We start from the raw sequence: 25,157 nt of genomic DNA, 5'->3' as shown, positions 1-25,157 counted from the left end.
GTTGGGCGAAGGAGAAGGAGAGGGGGAAAGCATGTCCAGAGGCAGCTAGAGAGGAGGAAGGGTAGGCATGTGGAGGTGAGAGTTGGAACTTTGAATGTTGGCACTATGACTGGTAAAGGGAGAGAGCTGGCTGACATGATGGAAAGAAGAAAGGTAGGCATACTGTGTGTGCAAGAGACCAGGTGGAAGGGGAGTAAGGCCAGGAGTATCGGAGGAGGGTTCAAACTCTTCTACCATGGTGTGAATGGGAGGAGTAATGGGGTAGGGGTAATTCTGAAGGAAGAGTATGTCAAGAGCGTGCTGGAGGTGAAGAGAGTGTCAGACAGAGTGATGAGTATGAAGCTGGAAATTGAAGGTTTATTGCTGAAGGTTATCAGCACATACGCCCCGCAAGTTGGGTGTGAGATGGATGAAAAAGAAGAACTCTGGAGTGAGTTGGACGACATGGTGGAGAGGGTACCCAAGGAGGAGAGAGTGGTGATTGGAGCCGACTTCAATGGACATGTTGGTGAAGGGAACAGAGGTGATGAGGAGGTGATGGGAAGGTATGGAGTCAAGAAGAGAAATGTGGAAGGACAGATGGTGGTCGATTTTGTGAAAAGGATGGAAATGGCTGTGGTGAATACATATTTCAAGAAGAGGGAGGAACACAGGGGGACGTACAAGAGTGGAGGAAAGTGCACACAGGTGGACTATATCTTATGTAGAAGGCGCCATCTAAAAGGGATTGGAGACTGCAAGGTGGTGACAGGGGAGAATGTAGCTAGGCAGCATCGGATGGTGGTCTGTAGGATGACTTTGGAGACCAAGAAGAGGAAGCGAGTGAAGACACAGCCGAAGATCAAATGGTGGAAGTTGAAGAAGGAAGACTGTTGTGTGGAGTTCAGGAAGGAGTTAAGACAGGCACTGGGTGGTAGTGAAGAGTTGCCAGATGGCTGGACAACCACTGCAGAAATAGTGAGGGAGACAGCTAGGAAGGTACTTGGTGTGTCATCAGGACAGAGGAAGGAAGACGAGGAGACTTGGTGGTGGAATGAGGAAGTACAGCAAAGTATACAGAGGAAGAGGTTGGCAAAGAAGAAGTGGGATAGTCAGAGAGATGAAGAAAGTAGACAGGAGTACAAGGAGATGCAGCGTAAAGTTTAGAGAGAGGTGGCAAAGGCAAGGGAAAAGGCGTATGGTGAGTTGTATGAGAGGTTAGACACTAAGGAAGGAGAAAAGGACTTGTACCGATTGGCTAGACAGAGGGACCGAGCTGGGAAGGATGTGCAGCAAGTTAGGGTGATCCAGGATAGAGATGGAAATGTGCTGGCAAGCGAGGAGAGTGTGCTGAGAAGGTGGAAGGAGTACTTTGAGGGGCTGATGAATGAAGAAAATGAGAGAGAGAGAGAAGGTTGGATGATGTAGGGATAGTGAATCAGGAAGTTCAGTGGATTAGCAAGGAGGAAGTGAGGGCAGCTATGAAGAGGATGAAGAGTGGAAAGGCAGTTGGCCCTGATGACATACCTGTGGAGGCATGGAGATGTTTAGGAGAGATGGCAGTGGGGTTTTTAACTAGATTGTTTAACACAATCCTGGAAAGTGAGAGGATGCCTGAGGAGTGGAGAAGAACTATCCAAGAGTTTCCACTGGTGAAACGATTATGGGTAATACTTCCAGTGTTCAGCGGAAGCAGTATCACTCATCGGCGGCAGATTTGGCTGAAGACGTGTTAGCTACTGCTGTTCATGTTTAAAAAAAAGACGATAAAAGTTGTTAACCTACATATAAAATGTCGTTACAGAGCTCGAGGACAACACGTGTTGTTCGTGGTTGTACAAGCAGACGAAACTTACTGAGTTGCTTAAACGGGAGTGCTTCGATCATAAGCCTAAATCTAAACCAGACTTCCTGTCAGCGATGGGACACTTTCCATAACCTCTCACAAGACGACGAGGCAAAAAGAAATTGGCTAAAGAACTTAGTCTAAACTTGATGTGTGATGATATCCAACATGTCTGGTTACAGTCGCCGCTACAGACGCACCATGACTACCACCGAGGTGTTGCAGTATTTACAGGCGTTGGACAGCGGTCATTTAAATTGTTTGAAAAATAGTATTAAAGTTGTTAAAATTTTGATTTTGGTGTCAGTGAGTTTCCTAACAGACATACTAACAAATGTAACGCATTAATATCTCAACTGGGTATTTATCTTGACAGAATACAGTTTAAAAACCGACGGTCATTTTGACCGCCCACGGTCGTTTTAGGTAGGAGTGACATCCCGATCGTTCTAGTGCTAGATGTCCCAGAGCCGAGGTTCAGCGTTCGAATTCTGCTGTTGGCTCGTGCGGATAACGTGGGACTGTCTTTGTGAAGTGCTTTGGATAAATGTGTTGATATGTGAAAACATTGTAGCGGATTCAGGGGCAACAGCAGGAACCGCCGCAGCCGGGACGCGAACCCGTATCTTTCGCACCGCGGGCGACACCGCTAACCGCTTGACTAACGGCTCCGACGCGCTAGCCATGGGCTACCGTGTCTACTTATCCATGCATGTTACAATATAGTGAACTTGCTTGATTAAATATGAATGTGTTCCCAGTCAATAAGCCCAGTTAAATAAGGAGATCGTTTTTATACTAGCCCAGCCTTTAGTCTGGGCAAATATGAAAATAATCATTGCCAGGTTGCAAGTTTAATTATCATTATTATTATTATTATTATTATTATTATTATTATTATTTTAACTCACCTGCAAGTGAAAGTGAACTCTTTTTATACAAGCCTGGTCAAAGGCCCATGGTTGGCCTCTGGGCAGATGTAAAGAATGAAGCCAGCGTTTCTTGTTGGTCCATCCCTCGGCTCAGTAGGTTTTCTGCTGGGGTTACGTAGTGCTTAAACCTGAGGTGTTCAGCTCCTATCTAAATCCTTCACGTTCCTCAGTCCAAGCTTTTTGATGTGTATCCACGAGTTTTCCGGGGGGTCACTGGGGAAACGATTATGGGTAATACTTCCGTGTTCGGCGGAAGCAGCGTCACAGACCGGCGGGCGACAGATTTGGCAAAAGAAGTGTTAGCTGTTGCTGTTCGTGTTTAAAAAGAGAAGATACAAGTCACTAAGCTACATATAAAATGTCGTTACAGATCTCGAGGACAACACGTGCTCTTCGTGGTTGTACAACCAGACCGAAATTAATGAGCGGCTTAAACGGGAGCGCTTCGATCATAAACACGAAACTAAACCAGACTTCCTGTCTGCGGTGGTACGCTTTCCATCACCTCCCACAAGACGACGAAGCAACAAGGAACTGGCTAAAGAAGTTAAACTGTAAAAAGCCCATCAAAGTCTTGATGTTTGCTTGTTTGACTTTGTTTATAAGAAGCCAAGGCTGGATAAGCCTCACCCAGCTCTTGTTCTGGGTTCGAGAGGCCACCTGAGAAGAAGAGACGCCGACTCACCAGGACTCATCATGTCCCGACATCAGGTAAGTTCATGTGATGTCCACTAGCTTGCTAGCTTTGTTTACACCACGTTTTTTCAATTTTCACAATCTGACTATCCCCGAGTATTCTTAACTTTAGCATTGTTTTTAAAAAATATCATTCGTGTAAGAAAGACCTGTCTGCCATGGTGACAGGCAGGTGACCTGACAGTTTTACTTGCCACGGACATGTAACGTTACACGGGCATGTAACGTTACACGGGCATGTAACGTTACACGGACATGTAATGTTACCCTTTATTCGGCAGGTGCTAATTCCATTCCCTGTTTTAATCAACAGATACAGAATATGTATTTTGAAAATATTAAACCCAGGCTATGTAGCCTGATGTGTGTGTGCAAGTTAGATTCTGATGAGCCAACCGTAGTCCCCCATACGACACCACTTGGTTCAGAGTTCTTATTTGCAGCAGAGAATAGTCTGACAACAGTTACAACTAAGGCACAGTGTTTAAAACTGTTTATTTAAAGAAACCCTAATTTGTTATTATTATTATTTTGTGGGAGTGCCGGAATGAGGAGACGGAGAGATCGAGTCGAGTCAATTCCGTTTACTCGCCACACAAAACAACACCGATACAGCAATCTCTCGTGGCAACCAGCTAACCAACCGCTAGGCTGCTGCAAACATGGCTCCCCCCGGAAACTCTAAGCAGTGCCTACGTCAGCACTCTGAATGTCTGCCTTAAAAGAGTAGCAGCCCCTGGTGAATCTACCCTCAATTGTGTATCACCACACAGGCCCCCCCACAATTCACCATTACGAAAAAATGCAAAACAGTAATGTAACACAAAAGTACTCAGTGAAACACAAACAGCCAACAGGCGAACAGTCCTCAGTGAAACAGTCAACGTCTCGGTGGGCGTACCAGGCGGCCAAAACGGCTGCGCTGAATGGTTATGGGGGCGGGGACAGGGGCAGGGGACAGAGCCGGAGCCCAGGCAGGGGCCGAGGCTGGGCCTGGGGCCAGAGAAGGGGGGCGTCCACACCGCGAGGGCAGGGCCAGTTCGACCGGCCCACCCAGGTCCAAATGGGCAGGCTTGAGACGGTCCACCGAGACCCGCTCCAGCTTGCCCCCCATGTCCACCACAAAGTTCTTAGGTCCCGCTTCCAGGACACGGAAGGGCCCATCGGAGCGGGGCTGCAGGGGGGTACGTGTTAGGGTTTGTGGAAGACCCCAAGCTCACGACACCAGACAGACATGGGGTTAGCCGAAACTGGCGTAGTTTATTCCTTGCGCGTACAACAGTCAAACACAGGAAGGCAATAAGCGACAAGAAAACGGGAAGTCCAAGGGAAAAAAACTCGCGGGTAATCCAAACGGGAACACGGCAGGATACTTCCACGGGGAAACTTTGCAAGGGAAACCATAAACCAAGGGCTGGGGTGAGCTCGGAGAGAAAAGCACCGTAAGGGAAGAGTAGCCACTACTGCGAGGAGATTACGGCACGAACTGACAACGGGCGCTGGGAGACCGCCAAACTTAAGCCCAGCCCTGACGAGCTGATTGGCTGCCGGAGCGGGGTGGGCGGGCCGTAACAGTACCCCCCCCCCCTCCACGGGAGCCACCAGGCGACTTGCCCGGCTTGTCGGGGAGGGAATGATGGCACTCAGTGAGCAGCCCAGGGTCCAGGATGAGCTGCCGGGAGACCCAGCTACGTAGCCCTCCCAGTCCACCAAATACTGGAACCCCCGTCCTTGGCGCCGGACGTCCAGCAGCCGGCGGACCTTCCACTGGGGGTGCCCATCCACGATCTCAGGAGGAGGTGGAGCTGGGGCCTGAGGCATCAGAGGACACCGGTTCAGATGGGCCTGCACGAAGGGAATTGCCAATTCCGACTCCTGCGCAGCAAAGAGAGGTGGCTGGTAGCCCAGGGACACCTCAAAAGGTGAGAGGCCGGTGGCAGAGCTGACCAGGGAGTTGATGGCACACTCGACCCAGGGGAGGAACCGGCTCCAGGAGCTGGGCTTCTTGGCGGCCACGCACCGGAGGGCAGACTCCACGCTCTGGTTCATCCTCTCCCTCTGCCCGTTAGTCTGTGGGTGATATCCAGAGGAGAGACTAACAGAGGCACCCAACCCCTTACAAAAGGCCCGCCATACCTGGGAGACAAACTGGGACCCTCGGTCTGAGACGACGTCCAGGGGAAGGCCGTGGAGATGGAACACGTGGCCCGTCAGGAGGTCCACCGTCTCAGAAGCCGATGGAAGTTTGGGGAAGGCCACCAGGTGCACTCCCTTACAGAAGCGGTCCACCACTGTCAGGATCACAGTGTTACCCTGAGAGGGAGGCAGTCTGGAGACAAAATCCAACACCACATGGGACCAGGGCCGGCTTGGAGTTTGGAGGGGCTGCAGCAGACCCGCAGGTGCCTGGTGAGAGGCCTTGCTGCGAGCACAGACGGAGCAGGCCTTTACGAAGTCCCTGACGTCGTTCCTCATGGTGGGCCACCAGAAACGCCGAGCCAGGAAGGTGAAGGTGCGGTGGACACCCGGGTGGCAAGCAAACTGACTGGCATGGCCCCACTGAAGAACCCGGGACCGGACTGAGTCCGGGACGAACAGGCGGCGTGGAGGCACGTGGCTCGGGGTGGGATGGGAGCGCAACGCCTGCCTGACCACGGTCTCGATGCCCCAGGTAACCACACCAACCACCCTGGCCCCAGGAAAGATGGGAGTCGGCTCCTCTGTAGCTGGCTCCCTCCTCGGGTGTTGTCGGGACAGGGAGTCTGCCTTCGTGTTGCGGGACCCGGGGCGATAAGTCAGCGTGAAGTCAAACCAACTGAGGAAGCTGGCCCACCGTGCCTGCCGACCATTGAGGCGCTTGGTTGCTCGGATGAACGTCAAGTTCTTATGATCAGTCCAGATGGTGAACGGCTGTTCTGCCCCCTCCAGCCAATGGCGCCACTCCTCCAGAGCAGCCACCACTGCCAGCAGCTCCCGGTTCCCGACATCGTAGTTCTCCTCGGCGGGGAGGAACCGGCGAGAGAAGAAGGCGTATGGATGGACCTTCTGGTCAGACGCTGACCGCTGGGAGAGGACAGGCCCCAACCCGGTGTCCGAAGCGTCCACCTCCACAATGAACTGCCTCTTGGGGTCGGGGTGGAGCAGGACCGGGGCGCTGGTGAACTTCTCCTTGAGGGACTGGAACGCAGATGAACGGCTGGGAGGGGGAGGTCAGTCTGGTGAGAGGTTCTGCCACGCAGCTGTAGTTCCTGATGAACCTCCGATAGAAGTTCGCAAACCCGAGGAAGCTCTGTAAATCCTTCCGTGATGTGGGATTGGGCCAGTCCACCACAGCCTGGATCTTGCGGGGGTCGGCCCGGGTCTGTCCCCTCTCAACGACGAAGCCCAGGTAGTCAACGGAAGGGGAATGGAACCGGCACTTCTCTGCCTTGACGAAGAGCCAGTTTCGGAGGAGACGTTCAAGTACCGGCGGACATGCTGGACATGTTCCTCGAGGGTCCTGGAGAAGATGAGGATGTCATCGAGGTACACCACCACAAACTCGTCGAGCATGTCGCGGAGAATGTTGTTCATGAGAGCCTGGAATACCGCCGGGGCGTTGGTGAGGCCGAACGGCATGACCAGGTACTCATAATGACCCCGGGGCGTCTTAAAGGCTGTCTTCAACTCGTCCCCCTTCCGGATCCAGACCAGATGATAGGCACACCGTAGGTCCAGCTTAGTGAAGACTGTAGCCTGGGTGAGGGGCTCAAGGGTGGAACTCATGAGAGGAAGGGGGTACTTGTTCTTGACGGTTATCTCATTGAGTTGGCGATAGTCAATGCAGGGTCGGAGGCCGCCGTCCTTCTTCTTCATGAAAAAGAATCCAGCTGCCACCTGGGAGGACGAGGGCCGAATGAGCCCCGCTGCCAAGGACTCGGAGATGTACTCGTCCATCGCAGCTTTCTCGGAGATGGTCAGACTGTACAGACGACTGCTGGGAATGGGTGCCCCAGAGTGGAGGTCGATAGCACAGTCATAAGGCCGATGAGGAGGAAGAGATTGGGCCCGGGTCTTGCTGAAAACCTCACCTAACTCATGGTACTCAGGGGGAACAGAGGAGAGGTTGGGAGGCGGGGCACTAGGGGCGAGAGCAGCCTGGAGACATTGGGCATGACAGGAGGAGCTCCACTCCATGATGGTACCGGAGGCCCAGGCGACGTGTGGCTCATGCTGCACGAAACAGGGGCGCCCTAGGATCACAGGGACTAACGGGGACTGGATGATGTAGAACCGAAGTCTCTCCACATGGTTACCTGCTATGGTGAGAGAGACAGGGTGGGTGCGTTGGGTGACGCTGGCCAGGCAGCGCTCGTCCAGCGCGAAGGCCTCCATGGGCTTCTCCAGCGTCTCTAGCGGCATGTTAGCCTGGGCAGCAAACTCCAAGTCCAGGAAACACTCATCAGCCCCCGAGTCGAGGAGTGCACCCACCATGAGCCACTGGTCAGCCCAGGCCAGGGTAACGCTAACTAGATGGTTCTGTGGGGCAGGACGGCCTAGTGAGCCTAGTCTTTTGGCCGAGTGGGGCAACCGCTGATCAGATGTCCCTTCTGGCCACAGTAGAGGCATTGACCCGCCTTGAACCAGGCCTCCCGTTCGGCCGGACTAAGGTGCATGCGCCCCAGCTGCTTTGGTTCCTCCCCCGTCGTGGTCTGGGGCGTGGGGGGAGAAACGGCCACAGGGAAAGTGGGGCGAGCAAGAGTAGGTGTCCTGTCAGGTGTGCTGGACGACTGGGGAAAGGACGGGGATCCACGCAGGGCTCACTCACGCCTCCTCTCCCGGAGGCGTCTGTCGATGCGGCTGGCGAGCTTGATCAGGTCATCGAGGGAGGTGGGCTCCTCCCGGGTGGCTAGCTGGTCCTTGACAGCCTCGCTGAGACCTCTCCGGAAGGTGACCCGAAGTGACTGGTCGTTCCAGCTGCTCTCAGCTGCGGCCAGCCTGAACTCCACCGAGTAGTCTGTGACACTGCCCCTGCCCTGCTGGATACTGCTCAGCCGAGCACCAGGGTCCTGGCCACCAACTGGATGGTGGAAAACCTTCCGTAGTTCCACCTCAAAGTCCTCGTAGGTGAGGCAGAAACTGGCCTTCATGGACCAGGAAGCAGTGGCTCACTGAGCTACTCGGCCTGTGAGCAGGTTGGTCACGTAAGCGACACGGGCAGCATCAGACGTGAACATGCTGGGTTGGTGCAGGAAGACCAGCTCACACTGCATGATGAACGTGGCACAGGTCTCAAAGTCGCCATCAAATGGTTGTGGGCTGGAGAGGCAGGGCTCCCGGGGGACTGGGTTGAGCCCCACAGGGTTAACTGGGGCAGCGGGCCCAAGGGGTGGGTTACCCACGACTCCAGGGGGAGGCTGGCCCGGCAGATGGATGGTGAGAGCCGCCGTGATGGTTTGCAACTGCCGCAGGATCTCTGCTTGTTGGCTCGCCAACGCCGCCTGCTGGCTCGTTAGGTTACCCACACAGGCCTGGAGGGGCTGGACCCGAGTCTGAAGATCGCTCACCGCAGCAGAGGCCGCCGCTAGCTGCTGGGTGTGGGAGTTGATCAGTTGGATCTGTCTGATGAGAGCAGCTTGAACCGGACTGGTCGGTACGCTCTCTGTGTCGGCTGGGGTCGTCATGGTCAGTTCGTACTGTTAGGGTTTGTGGAAGACCCCAAGCTCACGACACCAGACAGAGATGGGGTTAGCCGAAACTGGCGTAGTTTATTCCTTGCGCATACAACAGTCAAACACAGGAAGGCAATAAGCGACAAGAAAACGGGAAGGCAAGGGAAAAAAATCTCGCGGGTAATCCAAACGGGAACACGGCAGGATACTTCCACGGGGAAACTTTGCAAGGGAAACCATAAACCAAGGGGGGTAAGCTCGGCGAGAAAAGCACCGTAAGGGAAGAGTAGCCACTACTGCGAGGAGATTATGGCACGAACTGACAACGGGCGCTGGGAGACCACCAAACTTAAGCCCAGCCCTGACGGCTAAGCCAGGCCCTGACGAGCTGATTGGCTGCCGGCGCGGGGTGGGCGGGCCACGGCGCGGGGAGGGCGAGCCGTAACAGTACGGTGGCTGTCGTGGCGGATGAAGACGTACCTGGCCGACAGCAGATTCTTGGGGACGTAGGACTGAGGGATGCAGTGGTGAGATGTAGGGATCGGAGTGAAAGCGTAGGCACTGTCCCGGGCCACAGCCCGATGAAAAGCTGCCGACCAGGGGGCCACAGCGTCTGGAGGAAACTCACCCGGGACACGCAGCAGCTGGCCGTAAACCAGCTAGGCAGACGAGGACTGGAGGTCTTCCTTGGGAGCAGAGCAAAGGCCGAGCATGACCCACGGGAGGCGATCGACCCAGTTGCTGTCCGTGAGGCTGGCACGAAGAGCGGCCTTCATAGACCGATGAAACCGCTCACAAAGTCCGTTGCCCCGCAAGTTGTACGCTGTGGTGCGGTGGAGCTTCACCCCCAGCCCCTACACGACTGCAGTCCAGAGCTGCGACGTCAACTGCGAGCCCATGTCAAGAGGTGAGGTCAGCCGGCGTGCCAAAACGGGCCACCCCGGACCCGATGAACGCCCGGGCTACCTCAGCAGACGTGGTTGATGACAGGGGAACAGTTTCCGGCCAGCTGGTGGTCCTGTCCACCATGGTGAGAAGGTGAGTGAACCCGTGGGAGGGGGGCAGGGGGCCCACCAGGTCCACATTCACATGGTCAAAATGCCTCTCGGGCACCAGGAATGGCACCAAGGGGGCTTTGGTATGACGGTGTACTTTGGAACGCTGGCACGCCACGCAGGAGTCAGCCCAAGCCTTATCGTCCTTCCTGAGGCCGGGCCAGATGAACTTGGCCCCCACCAGCTTAGTGGACGTCTTCACACCCGGGTTGGAAAGGCCATGGATAACGTCAAAAACATGGCGCCGCCAGCCGGTAGGCACCATGGGGCAGGGCTGGCCCGTGGAAACGTCGCAGAGGAGCGTGGCGTTGGCGCTGTCAAACACCACATCCTCCAACCGCAGCCCCGTAGCAGCCGTCCGATAGCCCTGGATGTCCGCGTCAGCGGCTTGGTCTGCAGCCATGGCAGCGTGATCGAGTCCCAAGTGAACGGACCCTGCCACCGCCCGGGAGAGGCAGTCAGCAACCAAGCTGTCCTTGCCAGCTACGTGCCGGATGTCCGTGGTAAACTCCGAGATGGCAGAGAGCTGACGCTGTTGGTGCCCGGACCACGGCTCGGAGGTCTTGGCCATGCCAAAAAGTCAGCGGCTTGTGGTCGACGAAGGCAGTGAAACGGCGGCCTTCCAACAGGAACCTGAAGTGTCGGGAGGCGAGGAAGAGACCCAGGAGCTCCCGATCGAAAGTGCTGTACTTCCGCTCGTTGTCCTTAAGCTGTTTGCTAAAGAAGGCAAGGGGCTGCCAGGCGCCGCCCACCCACTGCTCGCACACCGCCTCGACCGCATAGTCAGAGGCGTCGGTCGTGAGGGCAATCGGGGCAGTGGGGGACGGGTGCGCCAGCAAAGCAGCATTGACCAGCGCAGCCTTGGCGTCGTCGAAAGCTTCATCCATCCCCGGAGACCAGTCTACCTCGCCCTTGGCTTCCTTGCCCCGCAGGGCCTCGTACAAGGGCCGCATGCAGTGAGCTGCCTGGGGAATAAACCTGTTATAAAAGTTCACCATGCCCAGGAACTCCTGCAGGGACTTCACAGTGCGGGGGCGTGGAAAACTGGCGACGGCGTCCACTCTGGCAGGAAGCGGAACGGCTCCTTGCGGGGAGACGCGGTGGCCGAGGAAGTCGATGGACGACAGGCCAAACTGGCACTTGGCTGGGTTGACTATGAGTCCATGCGCACTCAGCCGCTCGAACAACTGCCGGAGCTGCGTCAGGTGCTCCTCCGCGGATGCGCTGGCCACGAGAATGTCATCCAAGTAAACAAACAAGAACGGCATATCCCGTAGCACAGAGTCCATCAGCCGTTGGAACATCTGCGCTGCCCCCTTGAGACCGAAGGGCATCCGCAGGAACTCGAAGAGTCCAAACGGCATGATGACTGCTGTCTTGGGCACGTCCCGAGGGTGGACTGGTACCTGGTGGTAGCCCCGCACCAAATCTACTTTGGAAAAGATGGTGGCCCCCGCCAGGTGGGCGGAGAAGTCCTGTATGTGCAGGACGGGGTACCGGTCAGGGGTTGTGGCGTTGTTCAGGCGACGAAAATCGCCGCAGGGGCGCCAACCGCCGTCAGCCTTAGAAACCATGTGCAGGGGGGGAGGCCCACGGGCTGTCCGAGCGGCGCACGATGCCGAGGTGTTCCATGGTGACAAACTCCTCCCTGGCGATCGCGAGTTTAGCAGAGTCGAGGCGCCAAGCACGTGCGTAGACCGGGGGGCCGTCGGTGGCAATATGGTGCTCCACGCCGTGCTTGGCCACCGCTGACGAGAACGTAGTAGGTGTGACCAATGTGGGAGTGCAGGAATGAGGAGACGGAGAGATCGAGTCGAGTGAATTCCATTTACTCACCACAGAAAACGACACCAATACAGCACAATCTCCAGCTAACCGCTAGGCTGCTGCAAACATGGCTCCACCCCGGAAACTCTAAGCAGTGCCTACGTCAGCACTCTGAACGTCTGCCCTAAAGGAGCAGCAGCCCCTGCTGAATCTACCCTCAATTGTGTATCACCACAATTTGCCTTTGCAGATCCTTTACATATAATATCATGAACTAATCATTAATTCACATTACCTGAACATTGTACTTTAAATTTGTGTACATTTAATTTCTATCAATCTTTGTGTACTTTCCCATCTGCTTGAATTGATAACTACTGAAGCAATACATCTAATGTTTTGTTGTGTTTTGTACTGATCAACCTGTCTGTCTGTAACTCGGTGTTGTGTTGTATTGTTCATGTTTGTTCCAGGACAGGTCTCTTGAAAATAAGACCCCGTTGTCTCAACAGCATTGCTTGTATAAATAAAGGTTAAATGAAAAAAATAAAAAAAATAAAACTGTTGTGACCTAAATATGCACTTTATGTATTTCCTGCAGATGAGTCTGGTGAAATGCAGGTTTCTGAGGAGCCAGGTCCTATTTCAAAGACTTTTCATGATGCCCAAACACAGTGGGCAGACCCAGCAATGGAGGACCACAGCTACTCCAAAGGAGCAACCATCACACATGGCTTGACAACAACACCATCCGCTGAGAGGGCGCTGTCTGTTGCAGAAGTTACACTGAAAGATGACGCAGACTGCCTGCTCTACACAGGGATTCCACTACTAGAGTTCAGCACTCTTCTCTCTTGCTTACAAGGTTTTGCCCCACACGGGGGGGGGGGGGTAATTGGATGTAGGCCTCATAAAACATTTCCTGCAGGTTAGTGTTGTGTTGTGACAGAGTGTGCTAGTGTGCGCTGAATCACGTTGGCTTGGGCCTGCCTCGCTGCTGTCTACATCTGCTCCGTAGCTAAGCTGAAGAAGACCATTTGTCTGGAGGTGAAATAGTGGGGCTGTTTCTGTGGCTTATGAACTCTGCATCGTTCTTAAAAAGTTGGGGGGGGGGGGTTGAGCAATCTTCCACTGAATTTGTTGATGGGCCTGGATATGCGTGGTGTGGTTGGTGGCGTTTAAAGTTGATGTGTTTCACCTTCCTCAGCCCTACATTCTTCCTCATACCAGAATTCCACTTCCTTTGCTCATCAGTGCAAGACATCCGTGTCTCGCCCTGCCTGACTGCACCCTCAGCCGACATTGAATGAAGCAACCTTAGTTCATTATCCAGCAGCGGGGGAAGAAGTACTCAGATCATTTACTTAAGTAAAAGGAGCAATGCCACAGTATAACAATACTCCTTCGCAATAAAAGTTCTGCACTCAAAATTCAAAATGTAAAAGTACAGAATTATCAGCAACAAAATGTACTTATAGAATCAAATGTACTCAATAATGCACAGTGGCTACTGTCACTTCTATTATATGATATTGTTATTGAATCATATTGATGCATTAATATGTAAGCAGTAGGCAACTTTAACGTTGTAGTTGATCGAGGTGGCATGAAGTACAGTATAGTATAATATAGTATAGTATAAAATGGAAATACTCTAAGTAACGTAAAAGTTGTACTCAAGCACATTACTTGACTAAAGTTATATAGTTGAGATTTGAGGCTGTGTGCCACAACAACAACAACATATTAAGCAGTGAATTAATTGAAGTACAGTGCAATTTTCGGTTCAGTAAATTTATTTGTAAAAATATCACAATAAAATAAAATGTGTCATGTCTTTTCATGTCATTACTTTACTTACCTTCCACAGAATTGATGCAGCATGACTACAAGAGTGTCCTGCCCTGCAGTACATGAGCACCCCGTTGTCTGTATGTCACCTGTCACTGATGCTAGCACCCGGGCCTCATGATGAGGTACGTGATGCTAGCACCCAGGCCTCGTGATGAGCTACGTGATACTAGCTCCCAGGCCTCGTAATGAGATACATGATGCTGGCACCCAGGCCTCGTGATGAGATACGTGATGCTAGAACCCAGGCCTCCTGATGAGATACGTGATACTAGCTCCCAGGCCTCGTAATGAGATACATGATGCTGGCACCCAGGCCTCGTGATGAGATACGTGATGCTAGAACCCAGGCCTCCTGATGAGATATGTGATGCTAGCACCTAGGCCTCGTGATGAGATACATGATGCTGGCACCCAGGCCTCAAGATGAGATACGTGATGCTAGCATCCATGCCTCCTAATGAGATACGTGATGCTAGCACCCAGGCCTCCTGATGAGATACGTGATGCTAGCACCCAGGCCTCGTGATGAGATATGTGATGCTAGCACCCAGGCCTCCTGATGAGATACGTGATACTAGCACCCAGGCCTCATGATGAGATACGTGATGCTAGCACCCAGGCCTCCTGATGAGATACGTGATGCTAGCACCCAGGCCTCCTGATGAGATACGTGATGCTAGCACCCAGGCCTCGTGATGAGATACGTGATGCTAGCACCCAGGCCTCATGATGAGATAGGTGATGCTAGCACCCAGGCCTCCTGATGAGATACGTGATGCTAGCACCCAGGCCTCGTGATGAGATACGTGATGCTAGCACCCAGGCCTTGTGATGAGATATGTGATGCTAGCACCCAGGCCTCACGATGAGATACGTGATGCTAGCACCCAGGCCTCACGATGAGATACGTGATGCTAGCACCCAGGCCTCCTGATGAGATACGTGATACTAGCTCCCAGGCCTCCTGATGAGATACGTGCAGGCTCTGACTCGACTCTATGTCTGGTTTTAAGTAGACAAGTTCGTTTCCAACATCCTTAAATAACTCCCGACCGACTTTAGTGCTGTGTAGACACAGCGATACAGAACCATATTTGGTGTTGATTTTTTACACATCACTTTTATGCGCTTTTTACTTTCAGACATATTCCTCTTTCAAGTTATCTCTTCTCCCAGTCTGTGGACTCCTGTGTTTACATACCATTCCAAAAAGAACAGCTCTATAAACTAAGGGGGGGGGGGCAAAAAAGAACAGATCGACAAACAAAGAGGGACAAAAAAGTGACAGACCCAGATCGAGTCCACAACGCCTCCACTGACCAGCTCATGAAGTACCACCAGCTAGTTGCTGAACTGCTTTATGTATCCGTGTTTTCATGTCTCTACTGATGCAAAAGGACACAAGTGCAGCCTGGAAACTGTAAGTTTGAACATTGTTGTTGCATCATGACATGACATGACATGACATGACATGACATGACGTGACGTGACATGCCCAGTGTGGGTTTGCTGTGTTTGCATGTGATACCGTCAAGCTTTGGCAGAGGTTTACACTGTATAAACATGTTAGCGATGAACATACTAGAAAAGATTTTGTGATTTGTGTTTTTTCTGTGGTTTTTAATTCTGAACTCATGACAGAAAGCAACCTTTTCTTCCATGACCTGGAATCAAAGGTACAGTGACGGGACAAGGCCTTGGGTCTGGTTTTGGTTACAAAAAATATGAGGGAAATCCTCGTCTTGCAACGAAATAACAAGATAAAGTTCTAGTTGAACATGAACGAGAATAATGAGGTGCAGAAACCGTTCTAAAAACATCTGCCGACAGGAAAAAAGAGACGAAAATCAAGACGACAGGAAAACATGATGGAATATAAATGAATGGCAACAAGATAAACAGTCCAAATACCATAAAGCGAGAAAGAAAGAAAGAAAGAAATTAAGAAAGAAAGAAAGAAAGAAAGAAGAGAAAGGAAAGAAGGAAGGAAGGAAAGGTCTGCTAGTAGCGCTACATCCAGTTAAGCTGTGTGTCTCGGGCTTGTGTCCCAGTTCCTCTCTAATACTGGACAGTTGAGACTTGAGCAATTCTGTTGGTTTTCTCCATGTGACGGCAGGGAAAATCCCTCTCTTGTTTGCTTCATCCCTCACCCTTTCTCTTCTTCTACACCTCTGTCACTGAGACCCACCCGTCTGTTCCTCCCCCCCCCCCATTTTCTCTTACGTTCTGTTTCTCATACATCAGTTTGTTTACGTTCTCTCTCTCTCTCGCTCTCTCTCACTCTCTCTCTCTCTCTCTAAGAGACATGGCAGGAGCAGCAAAGTTGCACTGTGGTTTTGGAAAGGAAGTGGTGTCATCATATGACGACATGGAGGTTGTAAAGAGAGAGGGGGAGAGAAGAAAGGAGGAAGAATGGCTTCTTTTTTATATTCCTCCACTTTCTCTCCTTATCTAAGATTTTAAAATCACCCCTGTCTCGTGATCAAGTACCTTCTCAAACAAAAAGTTTGGTTTTTTTTAAACCAGGCAAAACAGCGTCTTTGTAACGGCACAGTTCGTGCCAGGTACACAAAGAAGTGTGGATGGTCTCAGTGAGTGTTTCTTCATACACATGTAGGAACACGCTAATTCCTGCTGTAGCAACACTGACTGGTGTGTGGAGAGAAAATAGAAGCAGCACACAACAGTGTTGAGGCTGGAGCAGTAGAGTAGAATAGAATAAAGTAGAAGCAACATGTAACAGTGTTGAGGCTGGAGCAGGAGAATAGAGTAGAGTAGAAGCGACAAACAACAGTGTTGAGGCTGGAGCAGTAGAGTAGAATAGAATAAAGTAGAAGCAACATGTAACAGTGTTGAGGCTGGAGCAGGAGAATAGAGTAGAGTAGAAGCGACAAACAACAGTGTTGAGGCTGGAGTGGTAGAGTAGACTAGAGTAAAGTAGAAGCAACATGTAACAGTGTTGAGGCTGGAGCAGTAGACTAGAGTAAAGTAGAAGCAACATGTAACAGTGTTGAGGCTGGAGCAGTAGACTAGAGTAAAATAGAAGCAACATGTAACAGTGTTGAGGCTGGAGCAGTAGAGTAGACTAAAGTAGAAGCAACATGTAACAGTGTTGCGGCTGGAGCAGTAGAGTAGAGACAGGTCTGTATGGTGTTGTGACACTTTGTATCCGCCAAGAGTTTTCTGTTGTGTTACCTCAAACCTGCTGGACAGGCTTGTTTACTTCATTCACTTTCAGTCTTACACACTCTGTCTGTCTCTCTCTGTCTCTCTCTTTCTGTCTCTCTTCCTAGCTCTCTGTCTCTCTTCCTAGCTCTCTCCCTCTCTTCCTAGCTCTCTCCCTCTCTTCCTAGCTCTCTCCCTCTCTTCCTAGCTCTCTCCCTCTCTTCCTAGCTCTCTGTCTCTCTTCCTAGCTCTCTGTCTCTCTTCCTAGCTCTCTGTCTCTCTTCCTAGCTCTCTCCCTCTCTTCCTAGCTCTCTGTCTCTCTTCCTAGCTCTCTCCCTCTCTGTCTCTCTCTCTTTCTTTCTAGCTCTGTCTCTCTCTGTCTCTCTCTTTCTGTCTCTCTTCCTAGCTCTCTGTCTCTCTTCCTAGCTCTCTCCCTCTCTTCCTAGCTCTCTCCCTCTTCCTAGCTCTCTCCCTCTCTTCCTAGCTCTCTCCCTCTCTGTCTCTCTCTCTTTCTTTCTAGCTCTGTCTCTCTCTGTCTCTCTCTTTCTGTCTCTCTTCCTAGCTCTCTCCCTCTCTTCCTAGCTCTCTCCCTCTCTGTCTCTCTCTCTTTCTTTCTAGCTCTGTCTCTCTCTGTCTCTCTCTTTCTGTCTCTCTTCCTAGCTCTCTCCCCCTCTTCCTAGCTCTCTCCCTCTCTTCCTAGCTCTGTCTCTCTCTGTCTCTCTCTCTTTCTTTCTAGCTCTGTGTCTCTCTCTTTCTTTCTCTCTCTCTCTCTCATACACACACACACACACACACACACACATGCAGAAAGCGTGGAGTCGGTATTGTGGAGTAAAGGGCAGTAGAAAAGAATAGAATAGAAATGAATCATGGGATTGAAACGTGCCTGTCCCATTTTAAAGTGATTGTGTCTCAGGGTCACCGTGCTTCCTGTCTGAACACGTGTCCCTGAACTAGGAGCTGGATAAACCTTGAGGATTGCGTGTGTGTGTGTGTGTGTGTGTGTGTGTGTGTGTGTGTGTGTGTGTGTGCAGGTGAGTACTTGAGTACTTAGGCATATACATACTATACATGTGAACATGTGCATGACTGCAAAAGCTGTGTGCCCGAGGAAGTTTTGCAGCCACCGCTTCACCTCACTTTGCTTCCACCTCCCATCATGCCCTCACACTAGAACCCTGTTTCCAGCTGAGAACCAGTCCCATCATGCCCTCACACTAGAACCCTGTTTCCAGTTGAGAACCAGTCCCATGCCCTCACACTAGAACCCTGTTTCCAGTTGAGAACCAGTCCCATCATGCCCTCACACTAGAAATCTGTTTCCAGTTGAGAACCAGTCCCATCATGCCCTCACACTAGAATCCTGTTTCCAGCTGAGAACCAGTCCCATCATGCCCTTACACTAGAACCCTGTTTCCAGCTGAGAACCAGTCCCATGCCCTCACACTAGAACCCTGTTTCCAGCTGAGAACCAGTCCCATCATGCCCTCACACCAGAACCCTGTTTCCAGCTGAGAACCGGTCCCATCATGCCCTCACACTAGAACCCTGTTTCCAGCTGAGAACCAGTCCCATGCCCTCACGCTAGAACCCTGTTTCCAGTTGAGAACCAGTCCCATGCCCTCACACTAGAATCCTGTTTCCAGTTGAGAACCAGTCCCATGCCCTCACACTAGAACCTTGTTTCCAGTTGAGAACCAGTCCCATCATGCCCTCACACTAGAACCCTGTTTCCAGTTGAGAACCAGTCCCATGCCCTCACACTAGAACCCTGTTTCCAGTTGAGAACCAGTCCCATCATGCCCTCACACTAGAAATCTGTTTCCAGTTGAGAACCAGTCCCATCATGCCCTCACACTAGAATCCTGTTTCCAGCTGAGAACCAGTCCCATCATGCCCTTACACTAGAACCCTGTTTCCAGCTGAGAACCAGTCCCATGCCCTCACACTAGAACCCTGTTTCCAGCTGAGAACCGGTCCCATCATGCCCTCACACTAGAACCGTTTCCAGCTGAGAACCGGTCCCATCATGCCCTCACACTAGAACCCTGTTTCCAGCTGAGAACCAGTCCCATGCCCTCACGCTAGAACCCTGTTTCCAGTTGAGAACCAGTCCCATGCCCTCACACTAGAATCCTGTTTCCAGTTGAGAACCAGTCCCATGCCCTCACACTAGAACCTTGTTTCCAGTTGAGAACCAGTCCCATCATGCCCTCACACTAGAACCCTGTTTCCAGTTGAGAACCAGTCCCATCATGCCCTCACACTAGAATCCTGTTTCCAGCTGAGAACCAGTCCCATCATGCCCTTACACTAGAACCCTGTTTCCAGCTGAGAACCAGTCCCATGCCCTCACACTAGAACCCTGTTTCCAGCTGAGAACCAGTCCCATCATGCCCTCACACTAGAACCCTGTTTCCAGCTGAGAACCGGTCCCATCATGCCCTCACACTAGAACCCTGTTTCCAGCTGAGAACCGGTCCCATCATGCCCTCACACTAGAACCCTGTTTCCAGTTGAGAACCAGTCCCATGCCCTCACACTAGAACCCTGTTTCCAGCTGAGAACCAGTCCCATGCCCTCACACTAGAACCCTTTTTCCAGCTGCAAACCAGTCCCATGCCCTCACACTAGAACCCTGTTTCCAGCTGAGAACCAGTCCCATGCCCTCACACTAGAATCCTGTTTCCAGTTGAGAACCAGTCCCATCATGCCCTCACACTAGAACCCTGTTTCCAGCTGAGAACCAGTCCCATCATGCCCTCACACTAGAACCCTGTTTCCAGTTGAGAACCAGTCCCATGCCCTCACACTAGAACCCTGTTTCCAGCTGAGAACCAGTCCCATCATGCCCTCACACTAGAACCCTGTTTCCAGCGGAGAACCAGTCCCATCATGCCCTCACACTAGAACCCTGTTTCCAGTTGAGAACCAGTCCCATCATGCCCTCACACTAGAACCCTGTTTCCAGTTGAGAACCAGTCCCATCATGCCCTCACACTAGAACCCTGTTTCCAGTTGAGAACCAGTCCCATCATGCCCTCACACTAGAACCCTGTTTCCAGTTGAGAACCAGTCCCATGCCCTCACACTAGAACCTTGTTTCCAGTTGAGAACCAGTCCCATCATGCCCTCACACAAGAACCCTGTTTGCAGTTGAGAACCAGTCCCATCATGCCCTCACACTAGAACCCTGTTTCCAGTTGAGAACCAGTCCCATCATGCCCTCACACTAGAACCCTGTTTCCAGTTGAGAACCAGTCCCATCATGCCCTCACACTAGAACCCTGTTTCCAGCTGAGAACCAGTCCCATGCCCTCACACTAAACCCTGTTTCCAGTTGAGAACCAGTCCCATGCCCTCACACTAGAACCTTGTTTCCAGTTGAGAACCAGTCCCATCATGCCCTCACACTAGAACCCTGTTTCCAGTTGAGAACCAGTCCCATCATGCCCTCACACTAGAACCCTGTTTCCAGCTGAGAACCAGTCCCATCATGCCCTCACACTAGAACCCTGTTTCCAGTCGAGAACCAGTCCCATCATGCCCTCACACTAGAACCCTTTTTCCAGCTGAGAACCAGTCGCGTCATGCCCTCACACTAGAACCCTGATCCAGTGGAAACCAGTAAAACTCTGCAGTGGGTTAAAACACACTAGCAGGTCTCGAGTCGAATTGTTCTGCAAGTTTAATGAACAGAGGAATGCGCTGCCATTGCTCTGAGGCAGATAAAAGATCAGGAAATTCAAGTTCCGGGAGGAGGAGGCTGGATTCTTGGGCTACAATGCTACAGCCCAAAGACAAGTTTTGTTTTTTCCTCCCGTCGTTTCTGAGATGCTCTGAACTTTCTCTTAGCGAGTGAAATGCACAAACTTTCCTACTTGTTTACATCTTTTTTGTTTGGTCCAGTGTGTTGCAGTTGTTTTGGACACTGTGTCCTCAACCCATGTGTTGCAGAAAAAAAGGAAAACGTGTTGTGCAAAACAGACAAGTTAAATTCAAGTGACACAAACAAGTGAGAGTCAAAAGACAAGTGTAATTTTAGATCAATATTATTATATTCTTGATCCGTGTCATTGAAGAAAGGACACTTGAACAGAAAAATTAACAATAAATTGACTTTTAACATGCATGTAAATCTGCTGCTGTGACACAGGAGACTGAAAAGTCAAATGATGCAGACTGACCAGAGCATGTCCTGGACATGGATCAGTTCATGAGGAATAATCTTGATTCACTTTCCCATCACCTTACTGTAACGATCACGGGCAGGACTGGACTGGGACAAAATATCGGCCCTGGCATTTTTGGCCCAGACCGGCCCACCACAATCGGTTAGACACCACGCACCAGTACACCATCCATGCGGTCCCCTTAAATGTGTGTACCTGCTGTGCTAGTCCCACAAACCACTAGTAGTAAGTGGTTTGTGGGAGTAGTAAGTGCCGTGGACAAGTGGACCAGTGCAAGTGGACCAGTGTAATCACTCACTCTTGACTGACTCCCAGGTGATCAGAGGTGGCCATGGAGTACACAATCTCCATACTCAATTAGAAGTACAAGTAATTGTCAAAGAAAAAGCTCTGCTAGAATTCTTTAATAACATTTAAGTATACAAGTATGTATAAAGTATACAAGTAAGTCAAAATGTTGCCGGTGAACTCCACACCAATGGACAGCAAAGATCTCCCCCTCAAACAAGGCAAACTTTAAAAGAGCAAGAAGGGGAGACAGAAAGAGAAGGGTGAGAATGATAATTCATGGAGTTAAATTATCACAGTACCGACATCTTTAATCTAGAATAATGTAGAAGGATAGTTGCATGTATTGCATACTTACTTAGTGGAAAAGGCTTGCATGGCCCTCTGAACACCCTCAATAACAATGGACCTGTGTGGACATCCTGGGAGGGAGGGAGGGTAGGATAATGAGTCACATGATATCTTCAGTCTAAAAAGCTGCTACATTATTATGAATAATTTCATAATATCAATAATTTCATCTCACCTAACTCTAAAAACAGTTTCCTCAGTAGCTCACTCTTCTCTGCACCTCTGTCAATTACAGCTTCGGTGTCCAAAGCCACGACGACGTCCAACTGGATAGCTGTGTCAAGTATTTGGTTATGGACCTTTACCTCGTAGGCTCTCTCTGCATCAACCAAGGTCTCATCCTGAGCCATCTCTCCCGTCATGGCTTTCTTCTTCTTTAATCTTTTCTGTGGTAGTGCAACCTCCACTTCCATGTCTGTCTCCTCATCCTGCTCCTCGATTTTTTCATTTGCCTATTTAACAATGTCATCAGCAGCATCCTTGACAGCCTGGAAATCTCTCACCATTCATCTGAGGGCATCTTCTGTTGACATGACCATCCTATGGGCGGAGAGGATGTCCATCCTCCCGTCTGCAGGTATTTTGACAGTGGAGATGTATGCTCAAATATCCTGAGGAATAACTGTGCTGTCAGTATGGTCTCATACCTGAGTAGGCCCTCTTTGTATCCTCTGGCTTTGGTGCGTGCATTTCCTTTCACTGTCTTCTGTTCCTGTATGGCTGTGAGTGTGGACAGCACCTCAATGTACAGACCGTCTCGAGGCTGTCCAAATGAGCCAAATATTTTCTTCAGGGCGTCGTGCTTGGCCCACCAACGTTTCTCTCCAATTGGAGTGATGCGCCTGTGCCTCTTGTCATGGCTCTCCTTCTCCCACAGGTTCACTCTCTGATATGACTCCCTGATGAACACTGCTGTGTCACTGAGGAGATCAAACAGTGATCCACTCTCAATCACTATTTGAGTGGTATCAGACAGCACCAAATTGAGGACATATGCATAGCACCATACATGCACATGGTTGGGGGACTGCGATGCCAGCAGTGCAGAGAAGCCTTTGTAGCGCCTCTGCGTGTTTGAAGCCCCCTGACAAAATAGCATTAGCTAGCCTGGTTAACGTTAGAATAGTAGTCAGTCGAAGGTGCGACTGCATGAGGGAACTATGCTAACGTTAGCTAAAAAAAAACAAAAAAACCCCGCCAAATAGCTTATGTTGCGCTATTTGACAGTGACTGACTGACTTCCGTTTATGATTATCTTAACTTGTTATCATTAATTGAATTAATAGTCATCATGGCATGGCACACACACTACCTCCCTGCAAGTCCCTGTTAATGAAGCTGCTCCAGGCTTACCGCTTCAACTACACTCGCCTCCCTGTCATGTCCCTCCTGGGTTTCACTGTCCCACGCCTGCTGCTCCTCTGCCTGGCCAGCCACCTCTCCTCCTTCAGCTTCCACCTGATGCAGGACAGTGTTGGGTACAGTAGAAGCTGAAGCTACTGCAGCCCTTGCAGCAAACATATCAGATATTTTTGCGCATTTGGCAGCCTCCTTCTCTAGATTTTTTATTTGTTTGGCCCGCAACTTCTCCGCAACCCCCCTTGCACTTCTGTTTGTCCATTTTGACGCCCTCATCATCCACAGATTTTTGGCTCTGAGCCACGACATCTGACACGAGAAACCGAGGGGGGGGGCCTGTGGGCCAAATTAGAGATGTGATTGGGCCAGCCCAGTGTCAGTATAGAAAATAAACCAATGGGCCGCTGTCCTTGTTTTATGGGCCGGTCATTGGGCTTTTTTTTAAATGATACATTAAATTACCGGGCCATTTGGTCTCAAGGTGCGTCGGCCCACCGGGAAAATGCTCGGCATGCCGGAGTGCCAGTCCAGGGAAGATCACGGATGAATAGACGCAGTAGACCTTGGCTAAAGGGGCGACTGGTTAACGCAGTCGCCCGTGGTGCGGAAGACCCGGGTTCGCGTCCCGGCTGCGGCGGTTCCCGGCCTGCCCCTCGAATTTGCTACAATATACAGTGGGGAGAACAAGTGTTTGATACGCTGCCGATATTGCAGGTTTTCCCCACTTACAAAGCATGTAGAGGTCTGTAATTTTTATCATACGTACACTTCAACTGTGAGAGACGGAATCTAAAACAAAAATCCAGAAAATCACATTGTATGATTTTTAAGTAATTAATTTGCTTTTTATTGCATGACATAAGTATTTGATACATCAGAAAAACAGAACTTAATATTTGGTAAAGAAACCTTTGTTTGCAAATACAGAGATCCGACGTTTCCTGTAGTTCTTGACCAGGTCTGCACACACTGCAGCAGGGATTTTGGCCCAATCCTTCATACAGATCTTCTCCAGATCCTTCAGATTTCGGGGCTGACGCTGGGCAACATGGACTTTCATCTCCCTCCAAATATTTTCTATTGGGTTCAGGTCTGGAGACTTGCTAGGCCACTCCAGGACCTTGAGATGCTTCTTACAGAGCCACTCCTTAGTTGCCCTGGCTGTGTGTTTCGGGTCGTTGTCATGCTGGAAGACCCAGCCACGACCCATCTTCAATGCTCTTATTGAGGGAAGGAGGTTGTTGGCCAAGATTTCGCGATACATGGCCCCATCCATCCTCCCCTCAATACGGTGCAGTCATCTTGTCCCCTTTGCAGAAAAGCATCCCCAAAGAATGAAGTTTCCACCTCCATGCTTCACGGTTGGGATGGTGTTCTTGGGGTTGTACTCATCCTTCTTCTTCCTCCAAACACGGTGAGTGGAGTTTATACCAAAAAGCTCTATTTTGGTCTCATCAGACTACATGACCTTCTCCCATTCCTCTTCTGGATCATCCAGATGGTCGTTGGCAAACTTCAGACGGGCCTGGACCAGGCCCGTAGCCAGAAACATGTTTTGGGGGGGGTCGGGCAACACTGCCGAAAGCTACCGGTAAATAAAATTCCCACACTGTATACTATAGCCTAATACCCAACCGTACGGTAAATGTCAACGTATTAATGGCCCATAGATAATCATCAATGCATTAATAAATAAAAGTGGGTCTTACCTTATAAAAGCAGGTCCAATCGTCTTTTTTGTCTGCAAAAGATGTCTAGTACCTCTTCCGGCGTCACCACAATGTCTCTGTGCTCCGAGAGCAATGTCAGTCCATTAAGCCGTCTTTCCGTCATTGTACTGCGCATTTTGTCCTTGATCCTTCCCAGACGGGAAAAACTTCTCTCGACATGGGCACTGGTGACAGGAAGCGTGGTCAAAACGCGGAGAAGCTTGAAGATGCTTGGAAACAACTCACTGTTACAGGCATTTAATGCCTCAATGGCATTTTGTGGAACATAAGTTGCATCTTCCCATTTATCCC

The sequence above is a fragment of the Lampris incognitus genome, chromosome 21, assembly GCF_029633865.1.
Source record: "Lampris incognitus isolate fLamInc1 chromosome 21, fLamInc1.hap2, whole genome shotgun sequence".
NCBI lineage: Eukaryota > Metazoa > Chordata > Actinopteri > Lampriformes > Lampridae > Lampris > Lampris incognitus.
The sequence above is the reverse complement of the archived record's forward strand: the minus strand, read 5'-3'. Positions refer to the sequence as shown.